We start from the raw sequence: 16,809 nt of genomic DNA, 5'->3' as shown, positions 1-16,809 counted from the left end.
CCAAGGTAACGAGCCCCCGAGCCCAGCCCCAGACGGGGGAGAGCAAGGGCTGCTATATAGCCCGGGTCAGTGCTTGCCTGTACCAGCCAATGGGGAGCCACCTCCCTCCCCCCATTCCCACCCCCACTGGGATACCAGGAGTCTAACACCTGGACTTGGCACCTGGAAGTGCCAAACTGACGTTTCTTTGAGAGCCTAAGCGTGGGGAAAGTGGGGGGCTGGGGCCTGGATTGGTAAGTAATAATAATAATTAATAATAATAAAATAGCATTTGTTTAATTCTGTAAGGTTTGCAAATCACTTTACAAGCATCTCATTTAATCCTTACCACAATTCCAGGAAGGGCTTGCTATTATTATCCCCATTTTACAGATGAGGAAACTGAGGGAAACAGAGGTTAAGTGACTTGCTAAGAGTCACACCGCTAGTGTTTGAGGGCAGATTTGAAGCCTGGACTCCCTGAATCCAGGCTCCGTGCTCTATCAACCCCCCCCCCTTCACCATTAATAGCTGAATGGGAGAAGGTCTGGGCAAGTTTGCTCCCCGCCCCCAACCCACCTCCCTCAGAAAAGCCCACAGAATTAAGAGGTATCAGGGCAACTGAGAAGCAGTATGGTCCAGTGACAAGAACAATGGCTTCAGAATCAAAGGATCTGGGTTCAGAGCTGTCTTCTTTTGGTTCATCATCTGTAAAATGAAGAAATTCGATTTGTTTACTGCCAAGATAAATATCTAGGTAGACTAAGTATTTAGCAAGCATTTACAACCTGCTGGGCACTGTGCTAAGGTCCCTTCCAGCTCTTTTTCAAACCCTTTATGGTACAAGTGAGGAAACTGAAGCCCAGGTGGGGAAATGATTGGCCCAAGGTAGTAAGTATCAGAGTCTGCATTCCAAGCTGACCTGGACATTCTCGCCCTCTCCCACCTCCCACCTTCCACCCAAGTTGTCTCTTAGAATCCTTAGCTTCTTTCAGTTCAGGTACCATTTTCTCCCAGAAGCCCCTCATTCTTTGTTCTCCCTCCCTCCTCAACTGAACACGTCTAATCTGTTTACCTGCTGTACCTCTCCAGTAGAATCTAAGCTCTTTGGAGTCAGGGCCGGCTCACAGCTGGTCTCTCCCATGACCTATCCTGAACTCTTGCCCATAGTGGGATTCCAGGATTCTAGATCAAGAGCTGGAAGAAACCAGAGGTCACCCCCTCCTTTTACAGGTAAAGAAGAAACAGATACAATGTCACCCAGGTAAGAAATGACTCCAAACCCAGCACTCCTTCCATCTCCCTCCCTCAGCTCATGGGGAATCTTGAGAGAGTCCAGAAATGCTCTGAACCTGAGAAAAGGCACAGAAAGACAAACCAAGCTTTTGAGCCTTCTAACCTCTGCTTCACTGCCTTCACAGGGACAAGGGACCAGGCTCAGGTGAAAATCCTTCAGCTCTGGGCTGGAGTACATGTGTCACTGCAAGTGACCAGGGGGACACTGTTCAGTTCCACCTATACACTATGAAACCTGTGCTTCTCTATGAGGATAACCACCAGTTTTATACGCCTGGGTGAGCTTGAGCACATATACACACTCACACAAATTTGTGGTTTAAGGAGTCAGTCATTTAGCAAGTCATTTATTAAGCACCACTATGAATGTGCCAGACACTGTGCTAAGTACTGGGGAGGTACAAAGAAAAGCAAAGAACAAAATAAAAAATCCCTGCTCTCAAGGAGCTTACAGTCTAGGGGTGGGGATGGGGTGGGATGGACAACATGCAAACAACAATGTGCACACAGGGTAAATTGGAGGTAAGCTCAGCACAGGGTAGTAAGACTAAGGAGGACTAGGGAAAGCCCTAGTATTGGGACTTTAGCTGAGACCTGAAGGAAGACAGGGAAGCCAGGAGTCAGAGATGAAGAGGCAAAGTTCCCTGAATGGGGGATAACCAATGAAAATGCCTCCAGGGAAATGTCTAGGACTATATCAATGGATAGCAGAATATTGGGGTGAGAGGGGTGGGGTTGTAAGGTGTAAGAAGATCGGAAAGGTAGAAAGCGGTCAGACTAAGGTGAAAACCAAAGAGAATAGCTTGTATTTGATCCTGGGGGCAATAGAGAGACACTGGAGTTAAATTGGAGTGGGGGAGAAGGTAACATGATCAGACTTGTCCTTCAGGAAGACCAATTCCCAGAGAGAAAACATCTTCTACCAATGCAGATTAGCAACTGAACTTCGATTCAAAGTCTTAGAAAGTTACCTTCTAAGGCTGTGGTTGGGGGCATGAGGGAGAGAGAAAAGGAAGGAAGATAGAGATAATTTCACCAACTAAATAAATGCTTTGGGGATTTGAAACCTAATCTTCATGTATTTTTGCTCTAAATAAATATAGACAATATAGTTTTATATAAATAAATAAAAACATAAATAGGAGTTAATAAATTGGCCAAAATTCAACTTCATGTTCCTGGATTCTTTCTAAATGGATAGAGAACATTAACCAACCCTTTCTTCAGTCATTTTCATTCAAAGTACATTGGCCCTTTTACTAGCCCATCCTCATCTCCAAATTGAATGAAGTAGAAGCATTGTATTCCTGAATCACTGGAGAAAGGTTGTAGCAGATACTAAAAGTTCATTGTCAGAATGTATCCTGTCACTGTGTGAAGAGACAGTGGGGATTTTTGCTCTCTAGTGCTACCTACAGCCAAGGAGAAGGGAAACTTTTATTGTTCTCTCTGGTTTGAAATGAGGAAAAGGTGGGGGAAAGACAGACTTTTGATCTGTTTTGCTGTGGGCTGTGTTTTGCTCTAAGTAGAGGCTTAAAGTCAACTGAACAAAGGAGAACTGCTTGCCATTTGCAGATCTGCTTCACAGGGGAGAATATGAGTCAGATTTATGAGTAGGCCATGATGTTTGATTATTTCTACTTTTACATTATATTAAGTAAGAGTTATAATCACTCTTGCTTTTGCCTTCTATTGAAAATATGATTAGCATTGTTTTTTCTTATTATTTAGTAAATGCTTTATGTTTAAGAATTGTTGGTGTCATTGTGACTGATTTTGTATAAATGGGAAACACAAATAGGGGCTCAAGAGTTACAGTAGGCAACGTCTCACACCATATACCAAGATAAGGTCAAAATGGGTATATGATTTAGACATAAATGATGATGAAATAAGCAAATTAGGGGAGCATGGAATAGTTTACCTGTCAGATCTATGGATAAGGGAAGAATTTTTGAACAAAAAAGAGATAGAGAGTACTATAGGATGTAAAATGTATAATTTTGATTACATTAAATTAAAAGGTTTTACACAAACAAAGCCAACACAGTCAAGATTAGAAGGAAAGCAAAAAATTGGAGCAAATTTTTTATAGCAAATTTCTCTGATAAAAGCCTCATCTCTCATATATGAAGAGAACTGAGCCAAATTTATAAGAATACAAGTCATTCCCCAATTGATAAAAGGTCAAAGGATATGAACAGGCAGTTTTTAGATGAAGAAATTGAAGATATCTATAGTCATATGAAAAAATACTCAAGATCACTATTCGTTAGAGAAATACAAATGAAAACAACTATGAGGTACCACTTCACAACTATTAGATTGGCCAATATGACAGAAAAGGAAAATGACAAACATGGGAGGGGATGTGGGAACTGATTCAACCATTCAGAAGAACAATTTAGAACTGTGCCCAAAGGGCTATGGGGCTGTGCATACCTTTTGATCCAGCAGTACCACTACTAGGTCTGTATCCCAAAGAGATTTTTTTTTAATGGAAAAGGTCTGATATGTACAAAAAATATTTATAGCAGCTCTTTTGTGGTAGCAAAGCATTGAAACTGAGAAGATGCCCATTATTTGGGGAATGGTTGAACAAGCTTGGTATATGAGTGTGATGGAATACTATTTTGCTATAAGAAATGATGAACAAGATGTTTTCAGAAAAACCCAGAGAATCCTACATGAACTGAAGCAAAGTGAAGTGAGCAGAACCAGGAGAACATTGTACACAGTAACAGCAATGTTACAGTATGATACACAATGTAAAAGTGTAAAGATCAATGGTGAATGACTTAACTATTCTCCGAAATGCAAAGATCCAAGTCATTTCTGAAGGACTTAAGATGAAAAATGCTATTTACCTCCAGAGAAGAAAAGATGGAGTCTGAATGCAGATTGATGCATACTATTTTTCAGTTTATTTTTTATGGTTTTTTTATTCTGTGCTTTCTTTCACATGACTAATATGAAAATGTTTTGCATGACTGCGTATGTGTAGCTAATATCAAATTGATTGTCATCTTGTGGGGGTGGGGAAAAAGAATTTGGAACTCAGTTTTTTAAAAAGTTAAAATTTTTTTCTACATGTAATTGGGAAAATTTTTTTTTAAATAAAAGCTCCAGTAGGAAGTCGTAGGAGAGTAACTTGCCCACACCAGGATTATCCCTAGGATCCTGGAAGAAAAGTAGCCAGGTCAATATGGCCAAGGCCAACCCCCAATCTAGGGGGAAACAACCAGACAGTCAAGTGTGAGGGAATACTGGAGTACAAGAACCAGCTTCAAGGGAGAAAAGGAGAGTGGGTGTGGTATCCACATTTGTGGGCTAGACTGCTCATGTTAATGGACTATGGACACACCCCTTCTTTATTTGCATTGAAGAGCTCATAGATTCACCTTATTTTAAATACTCTTAAATGGTTGCAACACTGATCAATGCAGTGTGCCATTGTGACTTCAAAGGACCAATGGTGAATCATGCCTCCCACCTCTCAAAAGAGAGGGAATTGGCTACTGATGCAAGAAAGAGGCATGTATTTTCCAACATGGCCAGTGTGTTGATTTCTTTTGCCTTCCCCTTTCCATTATCTTTCCTCATTTGAGGGCAGAGACTGTCTTGCTTCTGTTTGTATCTCCAGCATTTTAGCATCATGCCCAGCTTATAGTAAATGCTTAATAAATGCTTTATCTATCTTGCTTATATTTGCTACAAGGCAGGTTCCATGGGAGGGAGGGATCAGGGAATCATTGGAAAGTGACAATGATGTAGAAAAAAATCAATTAAATATTTTAAAAGGAAAAACATTATCCCAGAGTTCTTTATTGTTTTCTTTGAAAGTTACCCTTAAGAGGAAATGAGGTTCTTATAGAAGAAACAGTTGAATACTTAGTACCATCCTATTTTTTCTTTCCTTTTCTCATATATGAAAAACACAGTTTGTTTTTTTAAGTATATAATAAATCTACATGTAACTTTCAAAACTGTCTTACTTGTCAGTTTCCTTCTATTTCTTATGTGAATTTAAATTTTTTTAAAATTCTTCAATGACTTCTTTTTCTTCTTCTTTTACTTCTGCTTCTCCTTCTTTCATTACTATTTCAAACTCCCCTCTTCTCCCTAAATTCTACTCACCCAAATAAAAAAGAGAAAAACATAACCCTTGTAACAAAAAAAATCAGTAAAGTGGGGGAAAAAATCCCACATTGGCCATATTCAAAAGTGTATTTCTCATTCTGCACCTGGAGCCCATCATAATCTGTCGGGAGGTGATTAGCAATTTGTATCACTGGTTCTCTGACAATGTAGTTGGTTATTGCATCCATTAGAGTTCTTAAGTCTTTTGAACTTTGTTTTTCTCTACAATGTTATGGTCACTAAATAAATTTTTCATCGTGGTTCTTAACACATTACTTTGCATTGGTTCATAGAAATCTTTGTAGATTTCTCTGAATCTATTTCTTTCGTAATTTCTTATGATGGAATGATGTTATAGCATATTCATATATCATAATTTGCTTGGCCATTCCCCAACAGATGGGCATGCTCTCTTCTCTCCTTATATGCTAAAACAAAATGAGCTACTATAAATATCTGTGTATATATAAGATCCTCCTGCCCCAGTTTTTTGATATCTTTTGAGTATAGGTCTAGTATCATTGGATATTACCAGTCTAGTGACATAGGAGGCATATTTTTAATTGCTTTCCAAAATGACTGGACCAATTTACCAATCCACCAAAAATATGCTTAATGTACCTATTTTATGATTGGCATTCCAGCAATTGTCATTTTCCTTTTATGGGGTCATCTTTGCCAGTATGATAGGTTTAAGGTAGAGCTTCAGCATCATTTTCATATAAATGTCTAATTGTCAGTGATTCAGAACTCTTTTGGGCAAATATAAACATGTTTATGTAAACATAAACATAGGATAGGATAGCTTGGATTTCTTCTCTTGAGAACTGTCTGTTCCAAATGACTCTAGATGTAGATAACTATAGTGCTAAGCCAGGATTCCACAGGGTTGATAATGCAGCATACTAATCACTTCCTGAGAAGAAGGTGATGGACTCAGGCTGCAGACTGCCGTAAACAATTTTGGACATGCTCAACATGGGAATTTCTTTTGCTTCACTATGTATATTGGCTATAAGTATTTCACTTTTTTTTCCCTTTTTCAAAGTGTGGTAGAGGGAAGGAAAAGAAAAAATGCTTATTTATTGAAAGATTTTATTATAACTTAAAATAAGATTTTACAAGAGAACTCCTTGCTTTTTAGTACCTTTAGTTTTGGTATGCTCCCACAGAGATGATACCATACAGAAGGCATTACTCAGAAGCAGGGTACAGTATTGCAAAGAGGAGTCAAAAACTAATGTTGATTTTTCCATATAATAAAATCAAATTAGTCAGGGTGGCTAAGTGGCATAGTGAATAGAGCATTGGCCCTGGAGTCAGGAGGAGTTCAAATCCAGCCTCAGACACTTAACACTTACTATCTGTGTGACCTCGGGCAAGTCACTTAACCCCAATTGCCCAGCCTTCCCCCCTCCAAAAAACAAACAAACAAAAAAACCCAAATTAGTTAACATATGTAAAGTTCTTTGCAAACCTTAATATGCTATATAAATCTTAATTATTTATTATTGCTGTTGTTTCATGTAACACAAAGATGTCACACTATCTTTGTGACTTTGGATATGTCAGAATCTCTCTGAGCAACTGTTTAAAATGGGGTTAATAGTAACTTCCCTGAATATTGCACAGTATCATTCTGAAGATTCAGTAAAGTTGAGGATGTGAATGTGCTATGAAAACTCTATAAAACACTTCAATACAGAAGGAATCACTAGCCTATAGTCATCTAATGCTTGTTGACTGACTGACTGACTGAAAGAAGGAAAGGGGTGTTGTTTGGTCATTTTCAGTTGTGTCTGACTCTTCATGACCTCATTTGAGGTTTTCTTGGTGAAGATACTAGAATAGTTTATTATTGCCTTCTCCAGATCATTTTACATTTGAGGAAACTAAGGCAAACAGGGTCAAAAGACTTGCCCAGAGTCACATAGTAAGTGTATGAAGCCAGATTAGAACCCAGGTCTTCCTAACTCCAGGGTGGGCACTCTATCCACTGGACTACCTAGTTGCCCTAAGGGAGAAGTGATGAGTACTTAAAACCTATTATATTAACAGGATATGTCTAATAACCTGGTGGTTTTCAGCTCATTTCAGCACAGAAATCTATCCCTCTCATGTCCCTTGCTCCTTCTTTACTCATTTTTAGAAGAGCAAAGCTTCCTTTTCCTTGTACTGTTTTATTGTCATTCAAGGGGATCTGAGTGACCCTGTCCCCAAGGTTATTCAGGTATCAGAAGATAAATAATCAAGCACAGGACTCTCTCAAATCTGTAAATCTCCTTCCAAGACAACCCACCTCCATCCTATACACATCAGACAGCTTAGAAGAACATGAAGAAAGACATTTATTATCATGAAATCAAGGTATATACCAAATATAATATATACTAAATATATATGCACCAAACAGAATAACATCTAAATTCTTAAAGGAAAAATGATATGCTATAAAGGAAAAGTTAAATTAGCTATAGGAAGAAATAGAAAGCAAAACTGTACTAGTAGGGGACCTTAACTTTCCCTTTTCAGAGCTAGATAAATCTAACCATAAAATAAATAAAAGTCAAGGAGGTGAATAGAATCTTAGAAAAGCTAGATATGGGGGCAACTAGGTGATGCAGTGAGTAGAGCACCAGCCCTGGAGTCAGGAGGACCTGGGTTCAGACCCGGCCTCAGACACTTCACACACACACACACACACACACACACACACTAGCTGTGTGACCTTGGGAAAGTCACTTAACCCCAATTGCCCTACCCTTCCCACTCCAAAAAGAAAAAAAAAGTTAGATATGATAGAACTCTGGAGAAAACTGAATGGAAGTAGAAAGTTGTACATGGCACCTTCACAAAAATTGGCAGTGTATTACAGCATAAAAACTTCACAAACCAAATGAAGAAAAGTAGAAATATTAAAAGCATTCCTTTGAGACCATAATGCAATAAGAACTACATTTAATAAAGGGCCATGGAAACATAGATTAATAACTAAGTTGAAACTAAATAATCTAATTCTAAACAATGAGTGGCTCAAAAAAACAAGTCATCGAAATGATCAATAATTCCATTAAAGAAAATGATGACAAGGAGACAACATTCCAAAATTTGTACAATGCAGCCAAAGCAGCACTTAGGGGAAATTTTATATCTCTACATGGTTATATCAACAAAAAGAGAGAAAGACCAGGTCAATGAATTGGGCATGCAACTAAAAAAGAAACCTAGAAAAAGAACAAATTGAAAATTCCCATTTAGGGGCAGCTAGGTGGCACAGTGAATGGAGTGCTGGCCCTGGTCAGGAGGACCTGAGTTCGAATCTGTACTCAGACACTTAATACACAGAAACAAAAATACCTAGCCGTGTGACCTTGGGCAAGTTACTTTAACCCAATTGCCCTCCAAAAAGAAAAAAAAAATCCCATTTAAACACCAAAATGGAAATCCTGAAAAATCAAAAGAGAGAATAATAAAATTGAAAGTTAAAAAAAAATTGAATTAATAAATTAAACTATGAGCTGGTTTTATGAAAAAAAATCAATAAAATAAATAAACTATTGCTTATTTTGATTTTTAAAAAAGTAAACCAGAGGCGTCTAGGTGGCGCAGTGAATAGAGCACCAGCCCTGGAGTCAGGAGGTCCTGAGTTCAAATCCAACCTCAGACACTTAACACAAAAAAGCTAGCTGTGTGACCTTGGGCAAGTCACTTAACCCCAATTGCCCTCCCCCCCCCAAAAAAAATAAGCAAAAAAAAGTAAACCCAATTACTAATGTCAAAAATAAAAAGAATGAATTCACCACTAATGAAGATGAAATTTAAGCAATTATTAGGAGTTATTTTGTCCAATTATATGCCAGTAAAACTGACAAACTAAGTGAAATGTATGAATATTTTAAAAATATGAACTTCCCAGATTATCAGAAGAGAAAATAGAATACTTAAATAGCCCTTTCTTACAGAAAGAAATTGAACAAACTTATCAATGAGCTCCCTAAGAAAAAATTCCTAGAACCAGATGGATATACAAATGAATTCTACCAAACATTTAAGGAACAATTCCAATATGCTATAAACTATTTGACAATATAGGCAAAGAAGGAATCCTACCAAATTCCTGTCATGACACAAATATGGTTTTGATACCTAAACCAGAGAGAGCAAACACAGAAAAAGAAAACTATACATCAAATGAATATTAATGCAATTTTTAAAAATAAAATTCTAGGAAGGAGATTACAGCAATATATCACAAGGATAATACACTACAAGCAGGCCATATTTATACCAGGAATGCAGGGCTAATTCAATATTAGGAAAACTATTGGCCTCACTGAATATATCAATAACAATAACAACAAAATCATACGATTATATCAATAGATGCAGAAAAGACTTTTTGACAAAATACAACATCCATTCCTATTAAAAATACTAGAAACTACAGGAACAAATGGAGTTTTTCTTAAAATTAGAAGTAGTAACTAAAACCAAGAGCAAGCATTATCTGCAATGTGGATAAAATGGACACCTTTACAATAAGATCAAGAGTGAAGCAAAGATGGCTATTTTCACCACTATTATTCAATATTGTACTAGAAATATTTGCCATGACAAGAAGAAAAAGAAACTGAAGGAATAAAAATAGGCATGAGGGGGCGGCCAGGTAGCACAGCGAGTAAGAGCACTGGCTCCAGTGTTGAGAAGACCTGGAGATCGAATCCCAGGCTCAGACACTTAGCACCCACCCAGAAACACCTGGCCGTGTAACCTTGAGCAAGTTACTTAACCCCAATTGCTTAAAAAAAAAATAGGCAATGAGGAAACAAAGTTATCACTCTTTTGCAGATAAGATGATGTTATACTTAGGAAACTTTAGAGAATCAACTAAAAAACTAGTTGAAACAATGAACAACATCAGCAAAGTGGTAGGATATAAAATAAACTCACATAAATCATTAGCATTTCTAGATAGTATCAACAAAACCCAGCAGGAAGACATAGAGAGAAAAATTCCTTTTAAAATAACTGTAGACTGGGGCAGCCAGGTAGCACAGCAAGTAAGAGCACCGGCTCCAGTGTCGGGATGACCTGGGGATCGAATCCGGGCTCAGACACTTAGCACCCACCCAGAAATAACTGGCTGTGTAACCTTGAGCAAGTTACTTAACCCCAATTGCTTAGGGGTGGCCAGGTGGCACAGTGAGTAAGAGCACCGGCTCCAGTGTCCGGATGACCTGGGGATCAAATCCGGGCTCAGATACTTAGCACCACACCCAGAAATAACTGGCTGTGTAACCTTGAGCAAGTTACTTAACCCTGATTGCTTAAAAAAAAATAAATGTAGACAGTATAAAATACTTGGGACCCTACCTGCCAAGACAAAGCCAGGGCCCCTGTGAACACAATTACAAAACACTTTTCACACAAATAAAGTATATTTAAACAATTGAATAAATATTAATTGCTTGTGGTTAGGCTGAGTCAATATAATAAAAATGACAATTCTACCTAAGTTAATTTATGTATTCAGTGCCATGCCAAACAAACTACTGAAGAATTATTTTATACGATAGAAAAAATAGTAACAAAATGTCAAGAACATCAAAGGAATCAATGAAAAAAAAAACCATGAAGGACTGTGGCCTAGCAGTACCAAATTTCCAACTATACTACAAAGTGATAATGATCAAAGCAATCTGGTACTGGCTAAGAAATAGTGTGATGGATCACTAGAATAGATAAGGTAAACAATAGTAGTAAATGACCATAGTTATCTAGTATTTTATAAACCCCAAAACTCAAGCTTTTGGATGAAGAACTCAATATTTGATAAAAATTTCTGAGAAAACTGGAATGCAATTTGGCAGAAATGATGCATAGACCAGTATCTCACACTATATACCAAGAGAAGGTAAAAATGTATAAATTATTTCGATATAAAGGGTAGTATCATAAGTAAATTAGGAAAGCATGGAAAAATGAACCTGTTGGATCTATGAATAAGGTAAGGGTTATGACCAAACAAGAGATAGAGGGGATTATAGGAAATAAAACAGATAATTTTGAGTACATTAAATTAAAAAGTTTTTGCACAAACAAAACCAATGTAGTAAAAATTAGAAGAAAGACAAGAAACTAGGGAGGGGGGAATTTTGCAGCAAGTTTCTTATTTCAAAATTATCTATTTTTATTTCCCACAATCCCCTCTATCTCTTGTTTGGTCATAATTCTTCCCTTATCCATAGCTCTGACAGGGAAGTTTTCCCATGCTTTCCTAATTTCTCAAATATTTACGGAACTGAGTAAGATTTATAAAAACAAATAAGAGCCACTCCCCATTTGATAAATGGTAAAAAGGATATTGAGGAGAAGAAATTAAAATTATCAATAGTCTAAATTTTTAAAATGCTTTAAATCACTATTGATTAGAGAAATGCAAATCAAAACAACTTTGGGATACTACTTCACACCTATCAGATTGGTTAACATGATAGAAAAGGGAAATGACAAATTTTAGAGGGGATATGGGAAAAAATGAAACACTAACACACTCTTAGTAGAATTGTGAACTGATCCAAGCATTCTGGAGAACAATTTGGACTGTGCCAAAAGGGCTATAAAATTGTGCATCCCCTTGTGATATAGCAATACCACTACTAGTTCTGTGTCCCAAAGAGATCAAAGAAAAAGAACCTCTACATACAAAAAATTCATAGTGACTCTTTTTGTGATGGCAAAGAATTGGATTTTGAGGGGATGTCCATCAATCAGGGAATGGCTGAATAAGTTGCAGTGGAATACAATTGTGCTATAAGAAATGACAGGCAGGATGGATTCAGGAAAACCTGGAAAGACTTATATGAACTGATGCAAACTGAAGTGAGCAGAGCCAAGATGACACCATACACAGTAACAGCAATATTTTAAGGATGATCAAATGTGAAAGCCTTACTTACTTTTTAATGATCTAAGACAATTTCAAAGGTCCCATGATAAAAAATGCTGTCCAGAGGGAGAACTGATGAATTCTGAATGCAGATTGAAGTATTTTTTTTTTAATTTTCTTAATTTTTCTTGGGGTCTTGTGTGTTTTCTTTTGTAACCTGGCATATATAAAAATATGTTTTGCATGACGTATAATTGAAATAAAATTGCTTGCCTGCGGAGGGGGAAGGGGAGAAGAGTCAGGGCAGGAGTGAGAGAGAGTTTGGAATTCAAATTTTAAAAAATCATTGTTAAAAAATTCTTTACATGTAATTGGGAAATATCTAATGAAATAAAAAATAAAAATTTTAAATGTTGGGCCTTTAGGGGAGAAGCTTAAGATCATTTTTTAAAAACTTGAAATTTTATAATTTCCCAAAAGCAATACAGCCCTCTCTTTACCTTCTGTTATACTCTGGACCCAACTCACCATCTAGTTTCCATATTTGATTCAGATATATATATGTGTGTGTGTGTATATGCATATACATGTATGTGTATATATGCATTGTGTGAATAGAGTCTGCATGCACATTTTTTTACAGGGTGTTCTGAAAGTTTCTGGAAATGTTCTGTAGTTTTAATCTATGAAAGCATTATGGAAAACCACTTTGGCAGCTGTATGTCAAATGGATGGGAATGGGGAAGGATGAAGGGAAACCAATTAAGAGGCTGTTGTAATAATTCAGGTGAAAGGTGATGAGGGCCTGGACTAAAGTAACATCAATGTCAGTCAAGAGAAGGGGCCAGAGGCAAGAGATGCTGTGGAGTTAGAAATAGTAAGACTTAACAACTTACTGAACGTAGGATGAATGAGAATAAGGGCTACAGGATAACTCTGAGGTGATTGACCTGGAGATACTAGAAGGATACTCTGTAGTCTTGGAGAAAGGCCTACCCAGATCTCCTTGAATGATGGTGAAGAACTGCTACAAAGAAATGGAAATTTTTTTCCCTTTGGGCAGTGAGCAGAAGAAGGATCAATGGAGCCTGGACATGATCAAGAGTGTGTTGAAATGAGACTGGACATTGTGATTTCATCAGCATAGTGATCTGCTATGTCAGGAAACTCCCAGTAACAACGCAGATTGGCACGGTCTCTGTAACTTACAAAGAATTGCCCAGGGCATTGAGAGCACTTTGCCAAAAGTAATAGCCAGTATGTGTCAGAGATGGGACTTGAACCCAGGCCTCCTTGGCTTTGAACCTTCCTCTAAAAGGAGACGATAGTAAAAATTACCCCCAAGAAACTCTTGTCACAGCTCCAAATGTGTGAGACAAATTAAAAGGTAGTGTGGGAGGTCTTCTTACCCCAGAGATGCTCCAATAACAGATTTTTGGTCTTTGAGGAGTCTGGTGGCTTCGGCTATCATTGTGTGGTTTGGAAGCATATAGTTAGTAATGCTTGCCAGAGCTTAGGGCAGATAAGATTGACCAGGTCTACAGTGATCTACAGTGATTACTTTGAATTCTCCTATCCCATCTGCCAAACTAAACTGAGAATCACTGTGGCTTAGCCTCCCTGAAGGGAATCCCATATCCCTTGCTAGCTGTTTTGCAATTAATTCCCTGAGAGTTGTAATCTTTCATTTGATTGTTTTATTGGGATATGGGAAAGTAACTGCAAATTAAAATTAAATTAGAATAAAACATAATCAAAAGCTGGTGTGTGGGTGGGTAGGGAGGATATCTCTTCCTCCTGGAATGCTGGTGGGTTTTTTTTTTTTCCTGAGTGAGCATCAGATGGCTTTGAATTGGAGCTACCTGGAAGGGGATGCCAGCAAAAACATCAGCTTCTGGCTGGCAGCTACTCGAGTCTCAGTTTCCCTTTTCTGGGGGCTAGGACACTCTCCTTTTACTCCTCCATCTACCTCAGTGACTTCCAAGGGCTGCTGTTAAATTAGTTGGTTTTTTTTCAATTGCTGCTTTGATGACAGCAAGAGATTCAAAAGTCTAATTGCAACTTCCCTGTAGCTCTGAATAAGTTTCCCTGGTGTCTACTTCTTTGTTGAATTGACTTAGAACTTAGAGACTTTCTCAGTTTCTCCCTAGAGATCAGGGACACCCAAGAGGACTTTGTCTTTCTCTAAGCTCGGGCAACTTCTCCTTGACTTCTAAGAAAATTCTCTGAGTTCCTATAAGTGTTTCGTATTCTTTATATATTGATACCACATTTATTGTGCTGGCATGTCACAAAATCTCAGAACTAGATAGGATCTCCAAATCCAACTCCCACATTTTGCTGACGAGAAAGCCAAGCCTCAGAAAAATAAAGTGTCTTACCCAAGGCCACACATAGAATTAGTGATAGTTACAGCCTGGGTTTTTTTTACTTTCTGTTCATACTCTTTCCATGATGCATAGACAGATTTCACCTTTTCCTGTTTCCTAATACTCTAATTGAACTCCCGAGTAGTACACCAATGTTATCACTAAGTTCTTAGGATTGTAGACTTAGACATTGGAGATCATCTTATCCTACCCTTTCATTTTTCAGGTGAGGAAACTGAGGCTTAAAGTAAAGTAATGACATATTATAAATATTGTTTATATTTCTTTAAATTTTGTTTCAATTGTGTATCATTTTTAAAAGTGATTAATTGTACTGGTTACTATTTATGATTACTTAATATAATAAAAAGTTTTTAATTTTAAAAGAAATTATAAGCAGAAAAGGATTTATTTGATTCCATCTCTCTTTCTTTCTTTCCATTCACCATGCTTATTGGGGAGCCTACTTGTTTGAACCATCAGACCATCACCAAGATAGTACCACTTATCTGGTGGCAAGACATCCTTAAGTCAAGCAAAGTGTTAAGAAAGAAGTGGACAACATTCTGAATGTATTTTTGTGATGCAAATATTTAAACAATGTTAGTAATAATTTCTGTCTAAAGTAAGTTCTGGGGAGAGAAAATTTTGTTATTTGATTTTGTAAAAATTGTACTCAGTGCAACAGACAATCCTAAATAGAACCCTATTTCAGTACACTCAGATGAATACTTTTGAAAAAATGAAGGATCCTTTTGTAATGAAAAAAAAAAACTGTCTTGTAACTTCTTGTGTTTGAAAGCTCAGATTTTCAGGAAAACTTATTAAAATGGAGCCCATTTGACTCTTCATGACTTTTGTCCCTGTGTCTACTTATTAGCAAACAACTTGATCAGGTTGACTTCTAATCAGTGAAGTTCCTGGCAAAATTAGTTTCCCAAATCAAATTGCTTAGAGGGAAAAAAACTAATTAGTGGATCTGGTTTGTTGGCATTGTGTCTAGGGAGCACGTGGGTTGAATAATACCCATTTTTTCAACCATTTGCTTTGGAGAACTGGAAACACAACCTCTACCTGGAAATCCCCTGGGTGCAGATTCTTGTACATAGGGCCAGCCTGTGGCAAATCATCTTGGGTGATCCAACCTTTCATGGAATAACAGAATCTTTTAGGGAGAGGGGAGCTCAGAGGATGTCTGATTAAACCATGACTTAACCAAGAATTCCCTTTCCAATATGTGGTGGGTATTGTTTTTGTCATTATAACCAACAGGTGGTCATTCTACTTCCACTTGTGGATGTCCATTGCGATAGAACTTATTGTCTTGAGGCAGCTAAATGACACATTAGATAGAGTGCCTGGCCTGTAGTCAGGAGGATAAATCCATCCTGGAACACTTGTGCTGGTTGAATCATTTAACTTCAGTTTATCTCAGTTTCCTCAACTGTAAAATGGGAATGATAACATCTCTCCCTCAGAGTTGTGAGAATTAAATGAGATAATATTTGTAAAGCTCTTAGCACAGTGGCTGGCATTAGATGTACTTAATAAATAGTAAATAGTTGTTTAATAAATGCTTGTTTTCTTCCTTCTTTCTTCTAAGGCAGCCCATTCCACTTTCAGAGAACTCAAATTGTTTTTCATTTTGTTGAGACTAAGATGTTGGCCCATTGGTCCAACAGGACCAAGCAGAAGAAGTCTAATCTGTCTTCCAATTGACAGCCTTTGAAAAGTTTCAGAATCAAAGGATAAAAGACCTAGAGTTGGTAGAGACTTCAGAATCTCTTTCGTCCAATGCCCTCATTTTATGTTTAAGGAAACCAAGGCTTGGGAAGGGTAAGTAATTTGCTGAAGATCACACAGGTAGTAGGCATTGGGGAGAAATTTGAGCATAGTCCCTCTGACTCCAGATGAATGTCACATTGGCACCCTAGTTGAAGACAGCTCCCATGTCAGATCTGATTAGGGCATCATATAGTGGGACAATCACCTCCCTGTTCTATGCTTCTTTTAATGGAAACTCATAAAACATTAGGGCTTTATTATTTTGGGGGGTGGCTGCCTTTTGAACATCTCCAATACCCAGGCATCTTAAACTCAATGTGTACAAACTGAACTCATCTTTCCCCACAAAAT

At 37.6% G+C, this 16,809-nt stretch overlaps 1 long non-coding RNA gene across 3 annotated transcripts in view; it reads right to left on the bottom strand.

The window, feature by feature from the left end:
• Positions 1-254: 254 nt before the first annotated feature.
• Positions 255-16,809, bottom strand: part of LOC138171456 (uncharacterized) — a 38,899-nt gene continuing 22,344 nt past the window's right edge. For 2 of the 3 annotated variants that reach the window (XR_011170888.1, XR_011170889.1), the window contains exons 2-3: positions 1,055-1,176; positions 255-687 (exon numbers count right to left, since the gene is read on the bottom strand). This is a non-coding gene — a long non-coding RNA (uncharacterized lncRNA). Of the gene's footprint in view, positions 688-1,054; positions 1,204-16,809 lie in introns of all 3 variants that reach the window. The other variant, XR_011170887.1, reaches the window with a different exon arrangement.

The sequence above is a fragment of the Petaurus breviceps genome, unplaced genomic scaffold, assembly GCF_028583685.1.
Source record: "Petaurus breviceps papuanus isolate PSGF00001 unplaced genomic scaffold, PetGlider_PUasm1.0 446, whole genome shotgun sequence".
NCBI classification, from domain to species: Eukaryota; Metazoa; Chordata; class Mammalia; order Diprotodontia; family Petauridae; genus Petaurus; species Petaurus breviceps.
This window is presented reverse-complemented; position numbering and strand designations above follow the sequence as displayed.